General features: G+C 35.6%; 1 long non-coding RNA gene and 1 pseudogene across 1 annotated transcript in view; both read left to right on the forward strand.

Annotated features, from left to right (window-relative positions):
- LOC131384598 (uncharacterized) overlaps positions 1-7730 on the forward strand; it is a 315104-nt gene extending 307374 nt beyond the window's left edge. Inside the window, exon 4 of the long non-coding RNA XR_009215604.1 lies at positions 7541-7730. This is a non-coding gene — a long non-coding RNA (uncharacterized LOC131384598). The remainder of the gene's footprint in view (positions 1-7540) is intronic.
- LOC116476872 (MICOS complex subunit MIC10-like) lies at positions 1531-1995 on the forward strand (annotated as a pseudogene).
- Positions 7731-9076: the final 1346 nt, after the last annotated feature.

A 9076-nucleotide genomic window follows, 5' to 3' on the forward strand; every position in this document is an offset into this window, starting at 1 on the left:
GGTGGGAGATCAGAGAGGTGCAGAAGTAGAGGAGGATGTGGAGGCTTTATATTGTATCACCTTGGCCAGAGTAAATTACATTTCCTTGAATTACTGTTACTGTTTCCAGTTAAAGAGGGTGGCAGGAGGTATTATTGGGAGATTAAGAGAGAGGAAGAAAGTCAGCAGTCGTTTTGCAGCTCACCCACATTATTATTAGGCTAATTTACCTTTGCAGTAGGAAGTTTCCTTATTTTTCCCTGGATCCTTCAGCTTCTCTGACCCTGGGCCAGGTGTGTACTTAGCTTTGGGAAGAATGGCCCAGCTTCTGTAGGACACTCAAATCATCATATTCAAAAGCAACAAAAATGGACAGGGTTTTAGTTTATCCTATTGAGACTCTGGACTGTGGTTGGGATTCCAACATGTTCTTGATCTCTCTACTTTTCATCCGTCTTCCCTTCCCAACTGCTTGGCCAATAGATTTCCAGCTCCAGCATTGCAAAGACAAAATCTCCCACAGTGGATAAAGGTCACATTCCTGTAATGAATCTGGATTTATGTATTCGTGGTTCTATTTATCTGTTTGAACCCTGATACATACAGGAGGGACCAGTCTGTATTTCAGGAAAAGCAGGAAACCCACCCCTTGCACATTGTATTGTCTCATATGGAACTAAGTGAGGGGCATAAAACAATGTCATATACAAGGGAAAAATAGCTATTGCTGCTGAGGAAAAGGTAGGATAAAGAACCCCCCTCACCTCAGAAAGACAATTTGAGCTCTCCTACTGGGGAGAAACAGAAAACTCTTTCAGAAAAGCTCCACCATAGATACAAAACAAGATTTGCCTGCCTTTTGGAAAAGCAGCAAGAATTCCAAAAATTCCCTAATTCTAAGACCCAGACACATGTAGCTCATTTAAGATTGTGATTGGACAATAACACACAGACCTCTTCAGCCTCTCACCACTAACCTTCCAAGCTTTTATTACGTAGTAAATGGAATATATTGCTCTTGGAGGGACAGAGCTTCAAGAGAGAATCCTATGTGGCACAGATGTTCAGGGCTAGCTAAAAGCTGAAGGTGGACCACAGCAAAAACCAAACCTGTTAGCTCCCCAGCTCCCAGTACAAGAAAATCTTTAGTGAAATTTGAAGCCTACATTGCACTGAAGGTAACCATAGCAATCACAAACCCAAACTCAGCTCAAATCCTGACAAGATTGACTTAACACTCCTACAAACTGCATATAGAATAGTATTTGCAGGTGTTAATACTGTTTGCTTCAGTCTATATGCTTCTGCACATTATATAAGGTATTTGATTTCAAAAATTATAAAATTCAAATAAAAGAAGATAAAATAACCATTTTTTTATAGAGAAAGAATTAAAAAAACTCAGGGAGTATATTATAGTGGCTACATTTAATTAGGAGTTTTATACTCCCTATAGTTAATATTTTTAAAGGATTTAGTTAAAAGATGGACAGAGAGGGGTCGGAGCGCAGGGTCCGGCCGAGAGGAAAGCTGGAGGCGTGGGTGGGGAACATGTGGGAGTCGGAGCTCGGCAGGAAGTGGGACCCAGCTGCCTGGCGGATGCGTTCGTGAAGATAGGTACTGGTTTTGGATTAGGAATTGTTTTCTCACTTACCTTCTTTAAAAGAAGAATGTGGCCATTAGCCTTCGGTTCTGGCATGGGATTAGGAAAGGCTTATTCCAACTGTCAGCATGATTTCCAGGCTCTATATCTTCTACACGGAAAATATGTCAAAGAGCAGGAACAGTGACTTCACCTGAGAACATCCCAGCGGGAGGACAAGATAAATCATGTTTATTCCTCAGGAATACTGAAGTGCCCTGGAGTAAGCTGCCATTCTTCTGTAACAATGTTATCAGTAATACTTTAAACTCCAGCACCTGGTTATGTATTTGAAACCAAGTCTGTTTCTTGTTTTGTATTGTCTCTCTGGAAGTTGTAAGGAGGTGGTCTTAAATAAATTAAGCAAAAATAGGAGAAAAAAAAAAGATGGACAGCATATATGTATAGATTGAGAAGTTCCGTATGATAATAGAAACAATTTGACTAGGTAAAATTGTAATATAATAATTAAAAAAAAATCACAGATGCAGAAACCCTTAGGCTCATGAGTAGATTCAACAGAATTAAAGAAGAAATTAGCAAGCTTGAAGAAATATTTTTTTAATTAAACAAGTTGAAATACAAAGAGAAAAGCATATTAAAATTGGCCACAGTGTATGGATCTATAAAACAATGCTGAGAAGGCAGCCAGACAATAGACACTACCAAATCAAAATTATAACAGAGTATTTGTCAGAAAGTATGCAAGACAGAAGACAATGGAGTGACATCTTTAAACTGTTGAAAGGAAAAAGCAAACACACAAAACAAAAAAATAAGCAAAACCTGTTAACCTAGAATTCTATACCAGTGAAGATATTTTTGAAACATTAAAGTGGAAATTAAAATTTGTTCAGACAAACAAGAGCTGAGAAAATGTATTGCACCATAAGAAATATTCAAGGTATTTCTTCAGACAGAATGAACTTGTGGTAAGTTACATGTGTTTATTGGATACCACAGAGCAATCACTAAAATTAAAAAAAAAGGCTGGGCGCGGTGGCTCACGCCTGTAATCCCAGCACTTTGGGAGGCTGAGGTGGGCGGATCACGAGGTCAGGAGATCGAGACCATCCTGGCTAACACGGTGAAACCCCGTCTCTACTAAAAATACAAAAAAATTAGCCGGGCGTGTTGGCGGGCGCCTGTAGTCCCAGCTACTCAGGAGGCTGAGGCAGGAGAATGGCATGAACCCTGGAGGCGGAGCTTGCAGTGAGCTGAAATCACTTCACTGCACTCCAGCCTGGACGACAGAGCGAGACTCCGTCTCTAAAAATGAAATGAAATGAAATGAAATAAAATGTGATATAACAAATAAGCTAAGAGTGGACGTAAAATGGAATCAGTAATAAATTGATATTAATCACAAATCATAAAAAAATTGAAGAAAAAAGCAAAGGGCGGAAGGAACAAATATCAAGCAACTAGGAGTATAGTACATTTTAATAAAAATTACATCAATTATATTAAATGTAAATGGTATTCAGTATCATCAAAAGATAATTTTTTAAATAAAACAGAAACAATTGTATGCTAGTGATAAGAAATATGCTTTAAATATTTTGAATATAAAGACAGGTGAAAGGTAAAATAATGAGGAAAGATATACCTTGCAAAATATTAATATTGAACCAAGTAGACTTTGGAAGAAGGAATTCTACCAAGCTGAAAAGTTATTGTACATAATAATGAAGAAATTAATTTACTAAGAATTATATAACAACCCTAAATATCTGTGCATGTAACAATCACACATCAAAGTGCATGCAGCAAAACTATTAGAACTGACAGAAAAAATCTACAAGCCCTCAATTACTGTTGTATATTTCAGCATTAATTTCTCAACAGTTAATAAAACAAAGAGAAAAATCACTGAGAATACAGAAGACCGAACAATACTATGAAATGCCTTGACCTAATTGACATTTATAGAATAGTTCACCCCAAACAGCAGAAAATATATTCTTTCTAAGCACACATGGAATATTCATTTAGACGGGCCATATCCTTGTCCATAAAATAAATTTTCACAAAGTATAAGAAATCAAAATCATATAAAGTACTTTTGTGAGCAAAATGGAATTAAGATAGGAATTAATGAAAACATACATTGATAACTCTCAAATATTTGAAAATTAAACAATATTTTACATAGCCTGTGAGTCATAGAGAAAATCAAAGGGAAAATAGAAAATATTTTAGATTCAATTATATTGAAAATGAAATATATAAAAAATTACAGCACATACTCAAAACAGTGCCAAGAAGGAAATATACCATTAAATTCTGTATCAGAAAACAAGAAAGATCTCAGTGATCTAATCTTCCACCGTGAGAAAGTAGAAAAGAAGTGAAACCTAAATGCCAAGCAAGTGTTAAGAAAAAAAAATACAGTTAAATGCAAGAATCAATGAAATAGAAAATAAAAAACAATAGAGCAAATCAATAAAAAAAAAGTAGGTTATGATAGGAGCAATGACCCTTATACATTTGCAACCAAACTGAAAAAAGAGAAGGCAAAACAAACATTAATCAGTAATGAAAATAAAATGTCACTACTGACATTAAAATTATGCTAAGCAAGAGTGTAATTGAATTGTTTGTAACTCAAAGGATAAATGCTTGAGGTGGCGGATACCCTGTTCTCCATAATGTGCTTATTTCACATTGCATGCCTTTATCTAAACATCATGTCTACTCCATAAATGTATGTACTTACTATGTACCCACAAACATTAAAATTTAAAAAATTATACTAAGTGAAAGTTGTAAAGAATTGCATTCCAGAAAATTTGACAATTTTGATAAAATGCATAAATTACTTGGAAAGCAAAGGCTTTCCAGCTACATCTATGCTGCTGCAAAGAAACACGTCTACAAAAGATTTTCTTCTTTTTTATGGCTGCATAGTATTCCATGGTGTGTATGTATCACATTTTCTTTATCCAATCCACCATTGATGGCCACCTAAGTTGATTCCATGTCTTTGCTATTGTGAGTCACACAGTGATGAACATACAAGTGCATGTGTCTTTACGATGAATGGCTTCTGCACAGCACAAGAAACTGTCAACAGAGTATACAGACAACCCACAGAATGGAAGAAAATACTAGCAAACTGCATCTGACAAAGGTTTAATATACAGAATCTATAAGGAACTTAAACAAATCAACAAGCAAAAATCAAATACTCCCCTTAAAAAATGGGCAAAGGACATGAACAGATACTTCTCAGAAGAAAACATACAAGCGGCCAACAAACATAAGAAAAAATAGTCATCACTAATCATCAGAGAAATGCAAATCAAAACCACAATGAGATACCATCTCACACCAGACAAAATGGCTATTATGAAAAAGTCAAGCAGGCTGGGCATGGTGGCTCATGCCTGTAAACCCAACACTTTGGGAGGGCGAGGCAGGTGGATCACTTGAAATCAGGAGTTCAAGACCAGCCTGGCCAACATAGTGAAATCCAGTCTCTACTAAAAATACCAACATTAGCCAGGCGTGGTGGTGCACACCTGTAATCCCAGCTACTCCAGAGGCTGAGGCAGGAGAAACACTTGAACCCAGGAGGCAGAGCTTGCAGTGAGCTGAGATTGCGCCACTGCACTCCAGTCTGGGCAACAGAGTGAGTAAGACTCCATCTCAAAAAAATAAAAAAACTTAAAAAAAATTTTAATTCAAATCATAACAGATGCTGGTGAGGTTATGAAGAAAAGGAAACGCTTATACATTGTTGATGGGAAGGTAAATTAGTCTAGCCACTATGGAAACCAGTTTGGAGATTTCTCAAAGAACTTAAAACAGAACTACCATTTGCCCCAGCAGTCCATTATGGAGTATGTGCCCAAAGGAAATTAATCATTCTCCATATTTAGAATGGCCTTCCTGAAATGCTGTACCCCTTACATTTCTAACTCATATGTGCCTGAGATTGAGTACTGCCTATAATTTTGATATGCCCAGTCTACTGCAAAAGTTAGCATCATGCTTCACTGGTCAAATTTTCATTGATCTTTCTAATGGGGGTGTAGATGAAAGGACAATTCAAAATGATATGTAAGAAGATGGGCAAAGAACCAAGAGGTAGATGGGTGTGGGGAGTACCAAAACAATTTATCAGATAATTCGTGTGTCATTTTGGAGGCTGCCAAGTTTGTTGTTGTTGTTGTTGTTGTTGTTTGTTGTTTGTTTTTTGTTTTTTACTAGCAACATTTGAACATTTGAATTAGTGGAAACGGTTAATTAATTCTGAATATTAGAGAGGATTCAGAGACCAAGAAACTGATTCAGAGTCACCTACAATAATGTGATAATTGCAGCAGTATTTCTAGACAAATAAATGTAAGAAAATGTATGTAGAGAGACAAAGGTGATTTTGAAGATTGAATGAGTAGAAAGGGCGTGGGAGTCATAAAGAAATGGTGAAGAAGTACATGAGCCAAGATAGTGTATGGAAAGCAAGAGAAGTCTGCTAATGAATCATTGCTACCATTTATTGAAATGTAGGTGTGGCCAACTTAACAGTGTTAAGCACTGTGATAAATGCTCTCTAATGCATGACCGCATTTAATTTAATTCTTAAAGGAAACTATATGAAGTAGATTGTACTCTGACTTCCATTTCATACAGTTAAAAGACCTGGCTTAGGATGGTCAGTGATAAAATCACACAGCTAGGAAGTAGTACAGTTATGATTCAAACTCATTTTTTTTCCTGCTCTTGTGGCTTAGCTTTAAAACTAAAATGCTACGCTGTTTCTTAACAATGGCAAGTCCTAAAGACACTGAGAAAAGCCATGGTCAACTTCAAGAGAGTTTTTCTCAAGTTGGCACCGAGGAAAGAAATCAGATTGAATGCTGATAAAATAATTCAGTGTTGCAGAACATAATATACTGAGTAAGACAGTATGTTCTGGAGTCAAACACCCTGATTCAAAACCCACCTCCCCCACTAATTAACCACATGACTTTGGACAAATTAATGTCTTTAAGTTTCTTTAAATTTCTCCTCTGTAAAATGAGGTTAATTGGCAGCATCAAACTATAAGATGAATGGTGACTATGAAATCAATTAAAATAGGAAATCACTCTGGCACCTAGCAAACCTAATGGATTGTAAACTACTTATTTGAGAGTGAGGAGGTTACAATGCTGAAAAGAGGAGGTACCAAAAAAAAAGCCCATTTAAAGAAACCATATATTCAAGCGAAATTTTTTTATTGGCTATTTTTTTAAAGTATGGATGTCATCTAAAATATAACTGTAAACAAATAGAAAAAGTATCAAAAGAAAATAAAAAGTAGAGTAAAGATTCGAAAGGAAGAGTAACAGGAATTTGTGGGTGATGAAATGGTGCAATCTGTATTGAGAAGGCCTGGCAGTATGAGATTGATGGCCCAGGAAAAGAATTGTTCTTGGAAAGATGGAAGCTGAATTTGGAAAAATAAACAGCTTTTTTCTGAAACAGGAAAAAATTTAGGATAGCTGATGGCTCAGAATGTTTTGAATATAATATAGACATATGGATAATTTGGGGGCAAATAACAGAGCTAAGCTTGCAAATAATCTAATTATTTTAGGAAAGTAGTCTGTGGGATAGTCAGCTGGGTGTGAAAAGTTGCTTTGGAGCAGCCCTTTGAATGAAAGCTTCTTCTATTTGCAGTGAAAGTCAATTTGTAGTTATCAGGAATGTAATTCCAGGTAGCTTTGGGATCCTCATTATAAGCTTCCTTAAAACTGCTTTGATTGGATCGCACAGAAGTAACTGCTCTACAAAAAAAATAGCCCTTCTATAAAAATCCATTCTCCTGAGGAACCAGCCCCATCTGTCAGCCAGTTGTAGCCTTAAACTTACTATCCACTTTTGTGGGAGTCTTCTAACTTTTTTCTTTCTTTCTCTGTTTCTTTCTAGTTTGATGTTTCAAAATTATAGAGAAGTTACAGGAATGAAACAAGAAATTCCTATACACCTGCCTAGATTCACCAACGATTGACATTTCGTCATTTGTTTTCCTTCTCTTTTTCTCTTTTATTTCACACAAAATATGCATATATAAGAATTTTAAAACAATTTCAGAGTAAGAGGAAGTTGGAGACATAACAGCCCTTACTTACATTTAGATGCAATTACTTTTGCATCTATTTCCTGAGATTAGAGAGACACCCTTATAAAACTAAAGAACAGTTATGAAAATTAGGAAACTTAACATAGATACATAATCTAAACAACATTCCATATGCAAATTTTATTGGTTATCACAATAATGTGTTTATAGCTTGACTTTTTTTTTCTATAAGATGTATGGTGGCTATTAAATCAATTAAAACAGGAACTCATGCTGGCACCTAGCAAACACAGTGGCTCAAAAACTACTTATTTGGGAGTGAGGAGGTTACAGTGCTGAACAGAGGAGATACCAAAAAAAAAAAAAGGCCATTTAAAGAAACAATATATTCAAGTTATTGGCTATTTCTTTTAAGTGTAGAAGTCATCTAAAATATAGCTGTAAACAAAAAGTATCAATAGAAAATAAAAATATAGAGTAAAGATTCAAAAGGAAGAGTAACAGGAATTTGTTACTGGGATCCAACCCATGATCACTCTGAGGATTTCATTGTCTTTAGTGCTTTTACATCTGGAGAAATTCTTGAGCTTTGTTTTTGTTCCTTGCTCTGAACTTTTAAAAGAATGTCTTTTATTTTCTTTTTATAAGAATATTCCTTAGTTTGGAGTTGCTTATCATAATTAGATTATGAGGAAAACTCATATCAGGAGCATGGTGTCAGTTCATCCCAATACTGGCCTTACTAGCTTTGGTCATTTTAGTTATAATGATGTTACCACACTAACGAAAATGTGGGAAGATACTTTGACGTAATAGAAATTTCTGATTCTCATCTAATTTCCTGGTACAAGTTTCAGCATCAATTGACATATTTTAAATATGTCACTATGTCCACTATTTTTTCTATATTTATTAGTTGACATCCTACTTTAAGGAAGAGCTTCTCTTCCCCTCTATAAATTAATTTTTATATCAGTATGGACTCGATTTTTATTTTACTCAACAGTTTATAATTTGTTACCTCATTACTTATTTTATTGCCCAAATTATCCCAGATTTGTTCAGTGGAAGTCCTTTCACGACAGTTTCAGTGTCTTCTTGCCATGACCCTGGATTCTTTGTGCACTATCTTACTAACTTACTTTCTTGTATAAGATGATCCAGGCTCATCTAAAACTTTTCCTTCCCCAGCCCTGGAATCAGACACTTCTTCTAAGAGTTTTGGTTCTATTTCATGTTGAATGGTGTGTATGAAACAATATCTGATTCCGAAGTGTGCTCATTACTGTGGGTGTGCTTCTGAGCCTTCTGATATGACAGAACTAACATTTATACCTATACACATATATATAAGTATATATCTAGAGTTATTTTTATACCTT

Source organism: Hylobates moloch, unplaced genomic scaffold (genome assembly GCF_009828535.3).
Source record: "Hylobates moloch isolate HMO894 unplaced genomic scaffold, HMol_V3 SCAFFOLD_11, whole genome shotgun sequence".
Classification (NCBI taxonomy): domain Eukaryota; kingdom Metazoa; phylum Chordata; class Mammalia; order Primates; family Hylobatidae; genus Hylobates; species Hylobates moloch.